This window comes from Acromyrmex echinatior, chromosome 17, assembly GCF_024713525.1.
Source record: "Acromyrmex echinatior isolate Ae372 chromosome 17, ASM2471352v2, whole genome shotgun sequence".
NCBI lineage: Eukaryota > Metazoa > Arthropoda > Insecta > Hymenoptera > Formicidae > Acromyrmex > Acromyrmex echinatior.
The window spans coordinates 6,159,276-6,177,497 of NC_141868.1; the positions used below are offsets into that span (position 1 = coordinate 6,159,276).

Here is an 18,222-nt window from a genome sequence, read left to right on the forward strand (position 1 = left end):
TCGACAGCAAATTATGTCAAGAACAGACGCATTTCAAGGAGCATTAATGGATTTACACCGTATGAATTGTGGAACGGCCGGTTGCCTGTAATCAAACACCTGAAGACTTTCGAAGAAAAGGCATTCTTCTTAAACAAGTCTCCAAGCAAAGGCAAGTTCGAGCAAAGAGGAATACAAAGTTTATGTGTGGGATATTCTTCAACCTCGAAGGCGTACCGTATCTGGGTACCAGACTGGCAAAAGATTGTGCCACGCGAGATGTGAGATTCACAAACAAACTAAATCCGGTCAGCAAGTACGAGGATATTATATGTAGTCAAACAAATAACGGAAGATTCGGAATTCTGGACAAATCTTCAACTGAAGCTTCACATAACGAAACAGAAATAGGACCCTCAGTCAATTTGGATCTCGAGCATCCCAACAACGTTGAAAACGACAACTTAATCGACGAGCCATTGGAAAATGTAAACAGAGATGATAACGTTGACTTGAAACGAGGCCCAGGAAGACCTCGAAAAGTGTATACCGGGAAGGCGGGACGCCCGGCAAAACAATACAATTTGATCAGAATAGACCAAAGCATAGATTCGCAAGATGAGGCTGCTCCTAGTGACGAAGAGAACGAAAGTTGGCACGAAGCCGAATTCGCCATGAACTCCATGGAAATACCCTTCAAGGAAGCCATCGTCGGACCCGATCAAGACGAATGGAAAAATGCTATCTATTCGGAAATCAAAAGTCTTATTGAAAACAATACTTTGGAAATAGTAGAAAAACCTGTAGAAGCAAAGGTTTTAGGTTGTAGGACCGTTCTGCGAAATAAGTATGGTCCCGATGGATCCTTGGAACGTCGCAAAGCCAGGGTTGTTGCTCAGGGATTTGCTCAGCGACCAAATATTGACTGACACCTTCGCGCCCATAGCAAGGCTCAGTTCATTTAGGATGTTGATAGCACTATCAGTTGAATATAACATGCGCATCGAGCGGTTGGATGTTACTTCTGCTTTCCTATATGGTGAAATAGACACTGAGATCTATATGAAACAACCGGAATTATTAAACGAGATGCTTCAAAGGATCACTCGAGAAGAGAAAGATGCCCTACTCGTTGAGAAGGCAAGGATAACACTTACGGATCTATCTGGAAATAACAAAGTTTGCAAACTAAAGAAGGGTCTATATGGCTTACGTCAAGCTGGTAGACAATGGAATGCAAAACTTCATAGCGTCCTTACGAACTTAGGACTGCGATCCACTGATGCAGATCCCTGCGTCTACGTCGACAAGCGAGGTAAAGAATTAACTATCCTTCTTGTGTATGTGGACGACATCCTACTCACATCTACGAATCCAGAAAGAATAAAACAAATAAAAGAAGAGCTGTCATGGAATTTCGTCATAAAAGATCTTGGACTAGCAAAATTTTGTCTAAGTATAGAAATTCGAACGCTTGAAGAGGGAGTGACATTGTCACAAATGGGATACATACGAGACACCCTAAAGAAGTTTGGAATGAGCAATTGTAAAACGATAGGTACGCCCATGCCTATAGCCGGAAAGCCAAAGGGCACTAATACAGAAATCGAAGGATCGAATCAAGAGGTTCCATACCGTGAACTAATCGGTGCACTCATGTACAGGGTGGGCCATCTATTGGTACGTTTTTGAATTTCGTCGTATGGCAACACCGAACGAGCTACAGACCCGAAATTTTGACAGTTTATTAGTCATACCGTCCGCGGCACGAAACAACATGTTTTCTCTTGAAGAGCGTTTTGAAATTTTAAAAACTTATTTTCAAAGTCAGTGCTGTGTCGCCGAAACTGTACGAATTTTGAAAAGAAATATGGGTCGTGATAGAGCACCCACCGAAGGAGCTATACGCAAATTGGTGAGGAAAGTTCGTGAGAAAGGGATGTTAGTGGATGACAGAAGTGGTCCCAGAGCTCGGACAGTGCGCACACCCGAGAATATTGAGGCTGTGGCCCAAAGTGTGAGACAGAATCCGACGACTTCAACTCGACGCCGATCGCAGCAACTGAGCATTAGTCGCACCAGCCTGAGGAGAATACTGCACAAAGACCTCGGATTATCTTTTTTTTCTTTTAATACAGAGATGTCGCCACTTTAAGTATCACTTAACTACCTTCTAACTCTCTCTCCACTCTACGTTCTGTTCACTTGACTAAGGGTTACATCTTTGTATCTTATCCTTAATAGAATAAAGATTATCCAGTTATTTCTATACTAAGTGTCTCGTGTTGCGAATTACCTTTGCCCCACAGATACAAAGACAAAAATTAAACCAGTACTGGAAATTTGATTCTATTATACGAAAAAGGTATACGAGGACTTCAAGAATTGTTAAATTATTGTACAATTATTGTCAACAAAAACTTCAAACCTGTAATATATGTAATGAAGAAAAAAAACATGTTTTCAATTACGGATCCCATTTATTTCTTAACTTCGAAGCATTATAATGGACTATTACAATGGACTATTTTGCTAAAAGGTCAGGAATTTTAAGTAATTATCAACGTGAATTTTCTTTAAAAGATTTACCAGATCATTTGTACTTTGGTAACAATATTTATAAATTAGTCGGAGCTATTGAACATATTGCAGCAAAGAATGAGAATAATATATCCCACTATCAAGCATTAATTCTAAGAAATAAAAAAATGTTTGGTTCATGGAAACTTCACGATGGTCTGTTCCCTATGGCAAAACTACGCCAACTTAAACAGGCAAAAAAAAAAGAAAAAAAAATGTATAACTGTCCTTTTTCATATAAAATCTTTTTCATATACAATAAAATTCATATAAAACTCATACTAACATTTTAATCGAGTTTAAGGATAATATTAATATAAAGAAAATCAATAAAATTAGCAGATTAAATATTAATAAAAATCGTTTTAAAATTTTTTAACATTTCATTAAATTTATTAGGTGTTGGAATTAATTCGTAGCATTTTTTAAATGAAAGAATGTTATTTATTTCACATGAGCATTAAAAAATACATTAATGAAAGTACTTCCCATCACTTTCTACTACTTTTGACCATCTTTCGGGCAGTGAATGAATACCGCGTCGGAAGAACTGTTCATCTTTAGATGAAATCCAGGAATCGAACCATTTTGTACAATCTTCGTAAGATGTGAACTTCTGCTCGCACAAGCTATGAGCTAATGATCGAAACAAGTGGTAGTCGCTAGGTGCAATATCAGGAGAATACGGCGGGTGCGGTAGCACTTCCCATTTAAGTGTTTCCAGGTATGTTTTTACCGGTTTTGCAACGTGTGGGCGAGCATTGTCGTGCAGCAAGATGACTTTATCGTGTCTTTCGAAGTATTCCGACCGTTTTTGCTTCAATGCACGGCTCAAGCGCATCAGTTGCCGTCGGTAGAGATCTCCAGTAACGGTTTCATGCGGTTTTAGCAGTTCGTAGTATATGACACCCTTCTGATCCCACCAAATACAGAGCAGGAGCTTTGAGCCATGGATATTGGGCTTTGCCACTGATGTTGATGGTTCGCCGGGCTTAACCCATGACTTTCTGCGCTTTGGATTGTCATAATGGATCCACTTTTCGTCACCGGTAACAATCCGATGCAAAAAACCTTTTCTTTTCTGCCGTTGAAGCAGCAGTTCGCACGTGAGAAAACGTCTCTCAATATCCCTTGGTTTCAATTCATATGGGACCCAATGTCCTTCCTTCTGGATCATGCCCAAACTTTTAAGACGTTTTCCTATTGTTGAGAAGTCAACTTCCAATGACGTAGATAATTCTTTAAGTGTTTGACATGAGTTTTCATTGAGCAGTGCCTGCAAATCGTTATCTTCAAATTTTTTCGGCTGACCAGGTCGCTCCTTGTCATCCAAGTCGAAATCACCAGCTTTAAAACGTGCAAACCACTTCCTACACGTTTGCTCAGCCAGAGCATGTTCACTATACACATCCACTAAAATACGATGAGCTTCAGCTGCACTTTTGTTCATATTAAAGTAATGAAGCAAAACTCCCCGCAAAAACACTTTATCTGGCACAAATTTTGACATATTCAATGAATTATACAGTATTGTTATTTATGATTTCAAGAAAGGTTATGTACGGCAAATGACGTCCTATGATAGATGTTTACAATGTATACAGAACTATAGGTAACAACGAAATAGTGTACTGCTTGTGCCATCTCTTGTAAAACGCTACGAATTAATTCCAACACCTAATATCTCCTTTTCATTTTCTGAATTTTTTCAAAAGTATATTCCACAAATAAAAAATAGAGTATAGTATACAGTGATAAACTACGATTCAGTGATTGACATTTGCTATGAATTTGCCTACATACTAAAATCCAAGCCAAATTAACAGCTAATTTCACAACATAATAATAACTGATCTTTACTAACTTCATGCATGAATAAAATATTCAATTTTACAAACAGTCCTTTTTTTACAAGGTAGACTTATATAAGACCCGGGCAGATAAAAATTTGTAAATATTAATAAAAATCATTTTAAAATTTGTCAATATTTCATTCAAATTTATCTCTTTTTCATTTCTGAATTTTTTTGTTCATTTTGATGGTTTTCATAATAATGGTCAATCACTGAATTTTTTTCTGTTCATTAATTAAAAAGTTGTGGTCAATAACTAGAATAAAGTCGCCTATTATGAGATATCTTTTTTTAAAGGCTTGTAATTTATTTAATTTATAATCTGAATTTCTAGTTTCATGTAAAATTTATGGGAAACATATTTAAGTTTTATCGCCAAAAGTTAATAATCGATAATAGGTATACTTTGTTGTATGTGAAATTTTTTATCAAAAGTACCGATTTTGATCATTCAAAAAAAGATTCCTAATATGAAATACAAGGATTTTCTTGTATGAGGTGGTATCTCATAATAGGAAACTGAGAAAAAAATAAAGATAAGCTTTTTATACCACGTTTTTATTATGCTACATATAAGTAGAAACAAATAATTTAAATGTTATACATAATAATTATATAATTTTTGATGTGTGTGTAGTGAGTATGTGTGTGCGAGTAATTTTAACAATAGAATCGTCATTTTTAACGATTTTTCGTTCGATAGTGCTTTGAGATATTGAATTGTATAGATACTCTCATATTAGCTAGACATATCATAAGTATCTCATATTATAATACAACTTTCATGCCTTGCGGTTTGACGATCACCAAATCTAATCTTTATAGTTAAACAAATCATTATATCACGTGTTTTCTTATGAATACAATCTTATTCTATCACTGCAGATTTTATTACTCAATATTTATTATATTAATAAAATAAAATTTAAAGACTAAACTATAAAAATATTAGGTGTTGGAATTAATTCGTAGCGTTTTTAATGAAAGAATGTTATTTATTTCACATGAGCATTAAAAAATACATTAATGAAAGTACTTTTAAAACTTATAAATACTTTGTAAAACGCTACGAATTAATTCCAACACCTAATAATAAGGCTCAATAAATTAAAACAAACAGAAAGACAAAGGGTTATGAGCCTAAAACAATTAACATAAAATAACAAAATTATTTTGAACAGTTAAAAAATAAAATAAAACATGTCATGAATTTAAAATATGAAATTTAATTTGACCGTTAATAAGTAAACAACACAAACATTTCGAACCCTGTTGGATCATTTTCAATGTGACGCAAAAATGACAATGGAAATATTACATGCATAAAATATATAAAAATTAAAATTCGCTCTCGGTCGCAGTATCAAATATAAATCTCGCTTCAAAATAAAATGAAAGTTATACGAAAGTTATAATCGACAACAATGTACTCCGGATTGTGTATGTAGAATAAGGAACATGTTTCTTGTTAGAAAGTACAAAATGTAATTATAAATTACCACAGGAATAAAAAATAAAAATAATAAGAGAAGTATAAAACGAGTCGCAAGTAATAAAAATAAAAATAAAAAGACACAAAACAATCTAATATTTTAAGACATGTACATTAGAGCAAATAATTAATGCCGATAAAGAAAGTGTGAAGTACCGTCATACATTATATATATATTAAATTTAGTCACAGATAAATTGAGAATAAATACTTTTTTTTGTGTGTCAAAATGATATGTTATCTATTAGGCAATGCGATGAGATTGAATGTGATCATCTCTCTAAGATGCTAAGAGACAAAGTAAAGTACACATATAAAGACAAGAAGGTTGAAATAGTAAACTAAAAAGGAAGGAGAGCATAAGAGGGAGAAAATAAAGTAGAGGAAAGAGAAAGTGAGGAGAGAAGAAATGAATAGGAAAAGAATGCAGTTAAGAAGGAAAAAGAGAATTGAATGATCAGTGAATAAGTTTCAGGTAAAGATTCGGTATCATTTTGTTTATTGAGACCTTGTTTCTGTCTTCTAATGTGAATCTTAAAAGGATTCAACTGAATCATGTAAAGACAATTATGCGATTAGAGTTGAGAGATTCTTATTGTCATTTGCATTTCACCAGAAGTAATATCTTCATTCTTTCTAATACAATCTCTGATATTTTATCGTTCTTTGTAGATTGTTATTTTTTCAAACATTTGGATCATATTAACAATTCTTTTTTGAACAAATACTTAGAATTAATAAAAAAATAGATTGGTTACTACATAAAAATTTTAATTATTCAAATCTAAAATTAGACCTATCTCGTATGTTGTTTCTAATGACATGAATGACAACTCTTTAATTTTTTTTCTTAGTGTTCAGAGTCTCGCTACTATATCGTTTCGTAAAACCGCCGTGCTAACCGCTTAGTAAAACCGCTGTAAGAAAGATTTCTTCGAGAAGCGTCGAGAAAATCGCCGAGATTTTCTATCACCGCGATTCCGAATACAAATTGGAAAGGGTGACCGCATTTAATATTCTGTCAATTAATTCTATTTTTCTGAATTTGTAATTGTAAATATTAAAGAAAATTCTTTTGTTAAATTACAAAGAAACGGAGTTCTCTTTACTGTCGTGTGTTACATCAACCGTGTGCCGTCCTCTCACTTTAATCTTTCCGCGCGGTGCATTCCCGCACATTTCTGGTTAAATATTCAACTTGTGGTTGATAAGTTCTCACATAATATTCATTCTAATTCTGAAAGAATTGACATTAATCTTGATGAAATTTAATGAGGCGCCTCCTATAAATACTTTACATGAAAAATGGTTCGTTAATTTGAGTGGCAGTGATAGTCTCTTAGAAGTTCGGTACTTATTACAACTCGATGAAAAATTTGAGCTTTCTATCAATAAAGATAACAAAGACAAAACTTTGATTCAATTCATAAAACACATTGAAAATAATATAATTGGTCGTCTTAAAAATATCATCAACTTTGTTAGAAATAATTCTTTCCCAATACTCAACAGATTCCATAACAATTTTTCTTCTCCTACTTTTACTGGCAAACAGATTTTAGAGTGGCTACGTGTAACAAAAAGATTTATTAATAACCATCCCAATATACTGTGACGTGACGTTTTCCGTCCGTCACAAGGACCGCACGGCCCGATCAAACAGTGCAGTCTCGCATTCTGAGTCCTTCCACATTTTTTAGGGGGCGGACGCATCTATGCTTTTCTGCGACATTATTTGCGTGTTTCACGCGTTTCGCGTTACCGTTTTCGTTTCTTTTTTTTTTGTGAATTTCTGTACCGAGAGTTATAGAGGCTGGCGACTACCGCGATCTGGACAGATTGACGCCGCCTTGCCGGACCGTAAAGAGAGAAGAAAAAGGAATGGCCAGGAATGGAAGTCGAGTAATGACCGCTGCCGACGAATTCGCCGTTGCGCACGACACTTTGTCCCCCTGGTCACACGCAGATATCATTCACTATTACGTCCTTTTGCTGTCGCAAAACCTACCTTCTATCGTATCATCTTCCAAGCCTCAGGCGGAATGAGGATTGGAATGGCAGGACGGGTGTGGCCACTTTACGCCCCAAGGATGGCGAGAGTCCCGAGCAGAGACGTAAGATGGCCCAAAAAGATCCTGCAGCCTCTCGAATTTCGCGCGTCAGGACATGCGACACGGGCATGACGCGGTTCCTGCGATTAGCGGAGCCACGCACCAATAAGGCACGATAAGGCCCCTTCGCGGGGATAACAAGCTCTGCATGCCCCCGGGAGGATCAGCGCCCGGTACTTGTGCTGTAGCCGGCTAAGCGAGCGTACATGGAAAGACGCAGGACCTCGCGGAGAGATAAGAACTGAGCGAGAAAGGAGACGACCAGGGCGAGCACTAGCAGGTCACGATGAGACGAGCGTCACAGGCTGTAAAGTCGCCGGTTTCTGAATCCAGGAGGCACAATTTTATCGTAATCCTATCGGATATATTATAGCGAACACATGTGGCATTAGATTTGCGAGGAGCTCGAGTACGCGTGTCGCCGTCTCCCGGGACGGTCCATCATAGGGAAATTCTACTGCGTCCACCAAGGCCACAGCCTCGTCATTTTTTGTATGCGTTTGTCGCGTGTCCTGTTTCTTTTGTATCGTACCGTGTCGAAGTCCCGTATCGTACTATCGGCGCGTATCTTGTCGTTTCGGAAACTTGCAGCGTAAGATCTGCACGTCTATACACTCCGATGGGTTCACCATTATCTCCGATAATCGCCGACATTATAATGCAAAATCTAGAGGAAACAACACTTAAAAAATCAATACAACCTTTTTTTTATTTTAAATATGTAGACGATATTCTTCTCGCGCTTCCATCTGATACTAACGATGACACTTTGAATATTTTTAACTCTTTACATACGAGATTGCAGTTTACTTTGGAGGTTGGTACAAGTGGCAGATTGAGTTTTCTTGATACAATGCTTGTTATAGATAATCAGAGAATTATATTTGACATTTATCATAAAAAGACGTTTTCTGGAAGGTTCCTTAATTTCCATTCAAATCATCCTCTTTGCCATAAAATAGGTACTATCATCAGTTTCATTGACAAAATTATCCTATTATCACATCCACGGTCCAACAAAAAAATTTGATAGAGGCTATTCATACTTTTTTAAACAACTGTTATCCTCTTTCTTTTATTTTCTCTACAATTAAACGTAAATTAAAGTTTCATATACATAATAAATATATTACACATAATTCACGTGAGAAAGACAAATATTTTACGATTCCTTACGTTAAATCTATTTCCGAAAGTTTCCTTCTTATCTCTAGTATGTTCCATTATAAACTAGCCTTTTCTATTCTTAACACATTAAAAAGTTTTATAAAAAGAGGAAAAGATAAGCTTGATTTCTTATCCAATCAGAATGTAGTTTATAAGATCTCCTGTGACGACTGTGAGGCGAGTTATGTTGATCAGACAAAAAGAAAATTGAGTACGAGATTACACGAACATTCTCTGATATTAGGAAGAATACTAACTCTACTGTCATAACTGATCATCGTATTAATTTTGATGGAACGAGGTGAAAATTTTAGACTGCGATTCTTCGTATAACAAGAGATGGGTGTCTGAAACGATTCACATTAAGAAGACAGAAACAAGGTCTCAATAAACAAAATGATACCGAATCTTTACCTGAAACTTACTCACAGATCATTCAATCTCTTTCTCCTTCTTAATTGCATTCTTTTCCTATTTATTTCTTCTCTCCCCACTTTCTCTTCCCTCTATTTTATTTTCTTCCTCTTATGCTCCCTTTCCTTTATCATTTCAACCTTCTTGTCTTTATATGTGTACTTTACTTTGTCTCTTAACATCTTAGAGAGATGATCACATTCAATCTCATCGCATTGCCTAATATAACATATCATTTTGACACACAAAAAAAGGTATTTATTCTCAATTTATCTGTGACTAAATTTAATATATGTATGTAATGTACGGTATTTCACACTTTCTTTATCGGCATTAATGACTCTAATGTACATGTCTTAAAATATTAGATTGTTTTTTTGCCTTTTTATTTTTATTTTCATTACTTGCGACTCGTTTTGTATCTTTCTTTTTATTATTTGCGACTCGCTTTGTACTTCTCTTATTATTTTTATTTTTTATTCCTGTGGTAATTTATTATATAATTACATTTTGTACTTTCTAACAAAAACATGTTCGTCCTTATTCTACATACACAATTCGGAGGAATACATTGTTGTCGATTACAACTTTCGTATAATTTTCATTTTATTTTGGAGCGAGATCTATATTTGATACTGCGATCGAGAGCGAATTTTAATTTTTATTTATCTTCCTTATTATCATAAACATTCTGTTCAATCATGTCATTACATTCGACGAATGGTGAACTTTTACAAACGTTATATTTTTGGTAAAAACAAAAATTGTCAAGCTACAAGTAATTGTCAACAATTCTAAACAAACAGATTTTAGATGTTACAAAAATTACCAATTTTATGTACTTTGTTTATGAAAAACCTATTGCACTTTTTAAATAGTTGAACAACAAACGATTCTAAGGAAGATGCGCGAAACGGAATTTAGGTATCTCTAAAATTGGCAAAGTTGCGTCATTTGTTTATTGTTAATCGTTTCGAACGGTGCAACTATAAACAAATCGAAAAATCACTACAAACAATTATAAACGATTTCATATACAGATGTGGAATCATTTTAGTTATATCTACAAAAATTTCTATCGGTTTTTAAAAATTTGATATCTTTCTTATTTTACAACTACAAACAAATTAATGATTACTATAATCATCTGAATGAAAAATCATATAAGAAACACCCAAATTTTTTTTCGTTAAAGTTGGATGCCAACTTCACGGAATTGCAAAGAGAGCTGAGAAAGCATTTTTGATCGGAAGAAACAAGCGAATACAGAGCAAGAAGAACTTGTCTTGCGCTCGACGTAGTCGGAGCCTCACTGATTATCCGAGCTTCTATCTTTTTTTGTTTTTTCTCTATCTTGCTCTATCAAGACAATGGAAATTCGAAACAATGTAAAAGTATTTTAAATCGTAAACATGGTTGCCAATTCTCCGTTTTTCTGCCGGAGACTCCAATTTTTTAAAACTGATCTTCAGCACCTGAGATATTTAAATTTCATTTTTAGACTTACAGAATATTAAAAAAAAAACTAGAAATATCGGATAATAAATTTACCACAATCATAATAATAATCAGACAATCGACATACATCTTAAAAAGAATTATTATAAAGAAGAATATAATACAAATGCACATTACTATACATTACTATACTTTACATTACATATTTAGATGTCACAATTTATATAAAAATAAAACAATATTATATTAAGCATCACCGCGGATTATTAAGCATCTTTTCGGAATCTTTAGACAAGTTAAAGAAATTAACAATTCAGTAACTGAATATAAGAACATATTTGTTACATTCTCATAATGTAAAAAATTGTCAAAAGCAACATACAAGATTCAAGTTTTATTTTTTAGAAAATAACATATTAATATACAAATATCAGATTTATAAAATGTTATCACTGCCTACAAAGCTGTATGGTTTTATAGTTACTCAGTGAAAAATGCATAAATATGTGTATGCGTGCGTGCGTGCGTGCGTGCGTGCGTGCGTGCGTGCGTGCGTGCGTGCGTGCGTGCGTGCGTGCGTGCGTGCGTGCGTGCGTGCGTGCGTGCGTGCGTGTGTTAAAATATCTACATCCGGTTGGCACACTGTCAAGCAGTAAACGGACAACAATTTGAACATTTAATTCATTAAGTTTTTAATTACGTCTAACACGTATACATACGCGCGCGCACTTTGATCAAGCATCTCGAAGAGGTGGATATCCGACCGTGCCACCTCCATGCAGTACACCTTAGATAACGCGCCGGCGATACTTAAACTTTGAAGGTTTAACACAGGAAGATCTCAAGCAAAAAGGATTTGTAACCAGTATTTCGGAAACATCTTTACGAATAAAGACACCAGCTTTAAGAATACGTAATAGAAAATAAGAGTTCCTATTTAAGATTTTAAAGTTGACCTTCACGGTGTTCTTCAAGGTCACATGAAAATCATTTCAATATAACCATATAATAGATCACTTGATATACTAAAACTTTTGTATTGAACATTTTCTTCCATAATCATTATTTTCCAAGATATTTGACCATTACGGAACTTTCTCCCATCACTATATAATATATATATATATATATAGTGATATATAGTGAAATATATGTAGACATATTTGAATAGAAATAATGTATTTTGTCAAAGAATATTTCGGTACATGTTTATAAAAATGCACACGTTTTTTTCAAGATGCGTTTAGATTATTAAAATTTCATTCGACACTCTAGATATGTCTTTATATTCGCGTATCATATCATCACAGTAGTATTGGTATACTGAAAAATAAACGGACTCTCTTGTGCGCCGATATGATCTATTGCGCTGACCGTTAGACGTGTTGTGCGCGCAATAAAACAATGGCGCGAGACGAGTCTACCCTTGCTGTTACCCACGTCCTGACATCGTTGCCGCGTAACAGCATCATTGTCAGTACTAAGTAAAGTGTAGTATAATAGTGTTATAGTGTGTGTTTCTTGTGTCCTCGAGATGGGAAGAAAATATGCGACCAAGACGAAATCTCTGTTTACTAAGAGCAGAAAAGGAAGATGGTTGAAAAGGTTAGTATGTTTAATTGAAAAGGATTGTCATGAAAAAAGTAATGTCACATGCTCGGTACCATACATGTGAAAAATTCGTTATATTTTTAAATTACAAATTTAAAACATCGGTCTCTCTCTCTCTCTCTCTCTCTCTCTCTCTCTCTCTCTCTCTCTCTCTCCCTCCCTCCCTCCCTCCCTCCCTCCCTCCCCCTGTCTCTCTGTCTGTCTCCTTTTTCATATTAGAAATCAAAATATTTCGTGTACAGAACGATGGTAGCAAGTATATGATATACATTCATATTTGTGTCTCATACACACACACACACACACACACACACACACGCGCGCGCGCGCGCGCGCGCGCGCGCGCCCGCCCGAGCCAATGACGTATATATATATATATATAAAATTTAGATAAGCAAACTTAATACAAAACAATTAAAATACAATAAAATAAAACAAACGTTTCAACTCCAATTGAGTCATTTTCAATGCTATCATACAATAATATAAATGTCGTTCTAAATTAAAAATTCGTACATAATCTTACAATATTCTTACAATTCCTTAACAAAAAATTCTTTCTTCTTTCTGTGTAATACGCTATAAGTCATTTTTATCAAGAATTAACAAAGTCATAAGAAAGTTCTGGAAAAGTAACCGTAAACAAAAAGAATTAATATTAATCACATAAAAATTAAAAATATGATGATATACCTTAGTAAATCTGTTAAGAGTCCAATAATACACAACGAGAAAAAAATGTAAAATGTAGTCCATTTCAGGTACAATAAAAAAGTCTTTTTAATTTAATAGGTTATTATAAGCAAATTCGCAAAGACGAAGCTAACGAGCTTCTGACTTAAACGATGTCACAAAACGAAATGTCAAACAGAAAAACATTATCGAGAACGGAAAACGGAAAAATAGGAGGAAAAGGATAGAAGATGTTAGAAAGGAGAAAGAGAATGTATAATGTCAGAATACAAATCCGGCAAAGACTCCGTGTCATTTTGTCTATTAATCTCATGCTTCTGTTTTTTAATATGGACCATTTCTAATATCAACCTTTTGTTGTATGAAGGCTCTATATCTAATATTTCCACTTTTTATTATTTCCACTTTATCCCATTTAAAATTATGATTCTCCACTGTACGATGGTTGGAAATCACTGATGGAGATTTTGAACTTATATCAGAAACATGTTCATGCAATCTGGTCTTTAATTGTCTTTTAGTTTGGCCAACGTAACTGGCATCACAATTCTCACAGGATATTCTATAAACCACATTTTGATTCTGATCGTGTTCCAAATCATCCTTTCCTCTCCTTATAAAACTTCTCAATGTGTTAGGAATAGTAAAAGCCAATTTACAATTACACATATTAACAATAGGTATAAATCTTTCGGATATCGTATTAACGTATGGAATCGTAAAGAACCTCCTCCCAGTGTCATCCTTATTCTTATTTAAATTATTAAATTTATTAATGTGATATTTTATTCTATTATGAATAGTCGAAAAAATAAAACTTAACGGATATCCATTCTGTAAAAAAAATCTTAATAGCGTCAATCAAATTATTTTGTTGGAATTTCGGATGACACAAACAAAAAATCTTATCCACGACACCATAAATCACACCTCTTTTATGACAAAGTGGGTGGTGTGAATGGAAATTAAGAAATCTGCCGGAAAAGGTTGCTTTACGGTATACATCAAAAATGAGATTCCGTTCATCGATAATTAACATCGTATCTAAGAAACTTATTTTTCCATCACCTATCTCCATGGTGAACTGTAATCTATGTAATGAATTAAAAACATCCAAAATATCATAAATACTTTCAGAAGGAGCGGCTAAGATAATATCATCGACGTATCGGTAGTAAAACAACAGACGACAAGGCAGCATTCCAATAGCCATCTTTTCAAAATCCTGCATAACAATACTTGCAACAACCGGTGACAAAGGTGAACCCATGGGGGTCCCAAAAATCTGTTTATATATTTTTTTATTAAAAATGAAAACTGTTGAATTCAGAACCATACGAAAGGCTATCAGAAACTCGTCCTATTACTATTAACAAACATAATTTTGATAGAACATTGATAGAATTTATTAAGAATATTGAGAATAATATTATTGGCCATCGGAAGAATATAATTAATTTTGTTAGAAACAATAGTGTTTCAATTATGGATAAGTTTCGGAATGATTTTCCTAGGAACGGCTCGATTGACAAGTTGTTGTTCGATTGGGTCAGGACAACGAAATTATTTGTAACAGATCATCCTGAAATATTAATTTCCAAAGCTGATAAGGGTAATGTCACCGTTGCTTAAAATAAATTAGAGTACATATCCAAGATGAAATTGATACTTTCGGATAAAAATACATATGAATTAATAACTAAAGATCCTACTAAAAAACTTACGGGTGATTTACGTAACTTGCTTGGTAGGTGGAAAGGAAAAGGATTAATAGATGACTTGACGTATCGGAGGTCGTGCGTACGACTGATGGGGTCATTCCTAGGGCTTATGGTTTGACGAAGATACACAAACAAAACTATCCGTTGAGAATTATTGTCTCATCGTTAAATAGCCCATTATATAATTTGTCATTATTTTTGCATAACATTATTGCAGATTCTATACCGGAGACGCCTAGTTTCATAAAAAACAGCTATGACTTGATTAATAAACTTAAAAATGTAAGGCTGGAATCAGATTCTGTTTTGGTTTCCTTGGATGTAGTATCCCTATTCACTAACATACCTATAGATTTGGCATCTGATAGTGTGGTTGTGAGGTGGGATGCTATATCTAAGAAAACTAAGATTCCTTTGGACGAGTTTCTGATAGCCTTTCGTATGGTTCTGAATTCGACAGTTTTCATTTTTAATAAAAAAATATATAAACAGATTTTTGGGACCCCCATGGGTTCACCTTTGTCACCGGTTGTTGCAAGTATTGTGATGGCTATTGGAATGCTGCCTTGTCGTCTGTTGTTTTACTACCGATACGTCGATGATATTATCTTAGCCGCTCCTTCTGAAAGTATTTATGATATTTTGGATGTTTTTAATTCATTACATAGATTACAGTTCACCATGGAGATAGGTGATGGAAAAATAAGTTTCTTAGATACGATGTTAATTATCGATGAACGGAATCTCATTTTTGATGTATACCGTAAAGCAACCTTTTCCGGCAGATTTCTTAATTTCCATTCACACCACCCACTTTGTCATAAAAGAGGTGTGATTTATGGTGTCGTGGATAAGATTTTTTGTTTGTGTCATCCGAAATTCCAACAAAATAATTTGATTGACGCTATTAAGATTTTTTTTACAGAATGGATATCCGTTAAGTTTTATTTTTTCGACTATTCATAATAGAATAAAATATCACATTAATAAATTTAATAATTTAAATAAGAATAAGGATGACACTGGGAGGAGGTTCTTTACGATTCCATACGTTAATACGATATCCGAAAGATTTATACCTATTGTTAATATGTGTAATTGTAAATGTGTTGTTGGCTTTTACTATTCCTAACACATTGAGAAGTTTTATAAGGAGAGGAAAGGATGATTTGGAACACGTTCGGAATCAAAATGTGGTTTATAGAATATCCTGTGAGAATTGTGATGCCAGTTACGTTGGCCAAACTAAAAGACAATTAAAGATCAGATTGCATGAACATGTTTCTGATATCAATATAAGTTCAAAATCTCCATCAGTGATTTCCAACCATCGTACAGTGGAGAATCATAATTTTAAATGGGATAAAGTGGAAATAATAAAAAGTGGAAATATTAGATATAGAGCCTTCATACAACAAAAAGTTGATATTAGAAATGGTCCATATTAAAAAACAGAAGCATGGGATTAACAGACAAAATGACACGGAGTCTTTGCCGGATTTGTATTCTGACATTATACATTCTCTTTCTCCTTTCTAACATCTTCTATCCTTTTCCTTCTATTTTTCCGTTTTCCGTTCTCGATAATGTTTTTCTGTTTGACATTTCGTTTTGTGACATCGTTTAAGTCAGAAGCTCGTTAGCTTCGTCTTTGCGAATTTGCTTATAATAACCTATTAAATTAAAAAGACTTTTTTATTGTACCCGAAATGGACTACATTTTACATTTTTTTCTCGTTGTGTATTATTGGACTCTTAACAGATTTACTAAGGTATATCATCATATTTTTAATTTTTATGTGATTAATATTAATTCTTTTTGTTTACGGTTACTTTTCCAGAACTTTCTTATGACTTTGTTAATTCTTGATAAAAATGACTCATAGCGTATTACACAGAAAGAAGAAAGAATTTTTTGTTAAAGAATTGTAAGAATATTGTAAGATTATGTACGAATTTTTAATTTAGAACGACATTTATATTATTGTATGATAGCATTGAAAATAACTCAATTGGAGTTGAAATGTTTGTTTTATTTTATTGTATTTTAATTGTTTTGTATTAAGTTTGCTTATCTAAATTATAATTTTTTTTTTTTATATATACGTCATTGGCTCTTTGCCCTTCTTTTATACTACATTTTAAGTTAATATCTATTTCTTGTAACATCAATCTTTATGCGAGCTTGAAAAATATATCTGTCCAAAATTATTGTACCATTCGTCTTCTCCAAGCAATACAATTAATTAAAATATTTTACGAAATTTATATATTACATTCATATATTTTTTTTATATATATTTACTTTTTTTGGAGGATATTTTATATAATGTTATATAATACAATATTATAGGATATTATTCTTGCATAAATGTTATATAAATTAATAAAATAACCATATTGTCTTAAAAAATACTATAAAAAAAGATTGCAGATCTTTGCTTATTTTAATATTGATAATTTCATGCTTAAAGCACAACAGTATATGTATTTTGAAATCGTAGTTGAGACTAAGTAGTACCAGAGGTATCTGGTTAGTAATTGCCAGAGGCGTTAATCATGCGCCGGTTAATTGTAACGAAATATCACAGCTGTACATCGTGCTTTGGCTAGTCATAACGAAATGTCAGAGACGTTCATCGTGGGCTGACAATTTTTTATTTACTGCCAGAGGCGTTAATCGAGAGCTACCTTGTTATAAATGCGTTTATCGTATTAGCCATCGAGCTCTATGGTTAGATGTGATTAATTTGTAAAATGCTAACAGCATTTATTAAGAGAAAAATAATTGTTTTTAAATATTATAAATGCTGCAAATGTAGCACCATTTAAATCCTTATGAATGATATAAGTAGTTTATGTGTAATAATAACAAAATAAGCAAAAGACTGCTGCAACTTCAAATTGTATGATTTTTATTTGAAAAATAAATAACATTTATGTAATAAACACGATATACTTATATATTTAAAATAACAAAACTGAATTTAATAAAATATTTTATTAATATCTTTTTTTTTCAAAAGGCACATGCTAAAAGCACTGAAGATGAAGGAGGAAACCCTGACTGTTGCAGAAAGTACGAAGATGCCAACGAATCTATGTTGTCAGGACCCAGTGAAATTACTGTCCGGCTTGATGGA

At 33.7% G+C, this 18,222-nt stretch overlaps 1 protein-coding gene across 7 annotated transcripts in view; it reads right to left on the bottom strand.

Annotated features, from left to right (window-relative positions):
• The window catches only part of LOC105145343 (26S proteasome non-ATPase regulatory subunit 1-like), a 121,097-nt gene that overhangs the window by 59,148 nt on the left and 43,727 nt on the right, over nucleotides 1-18,222 (bottom strand). The window lies entirely within an intron of this gene.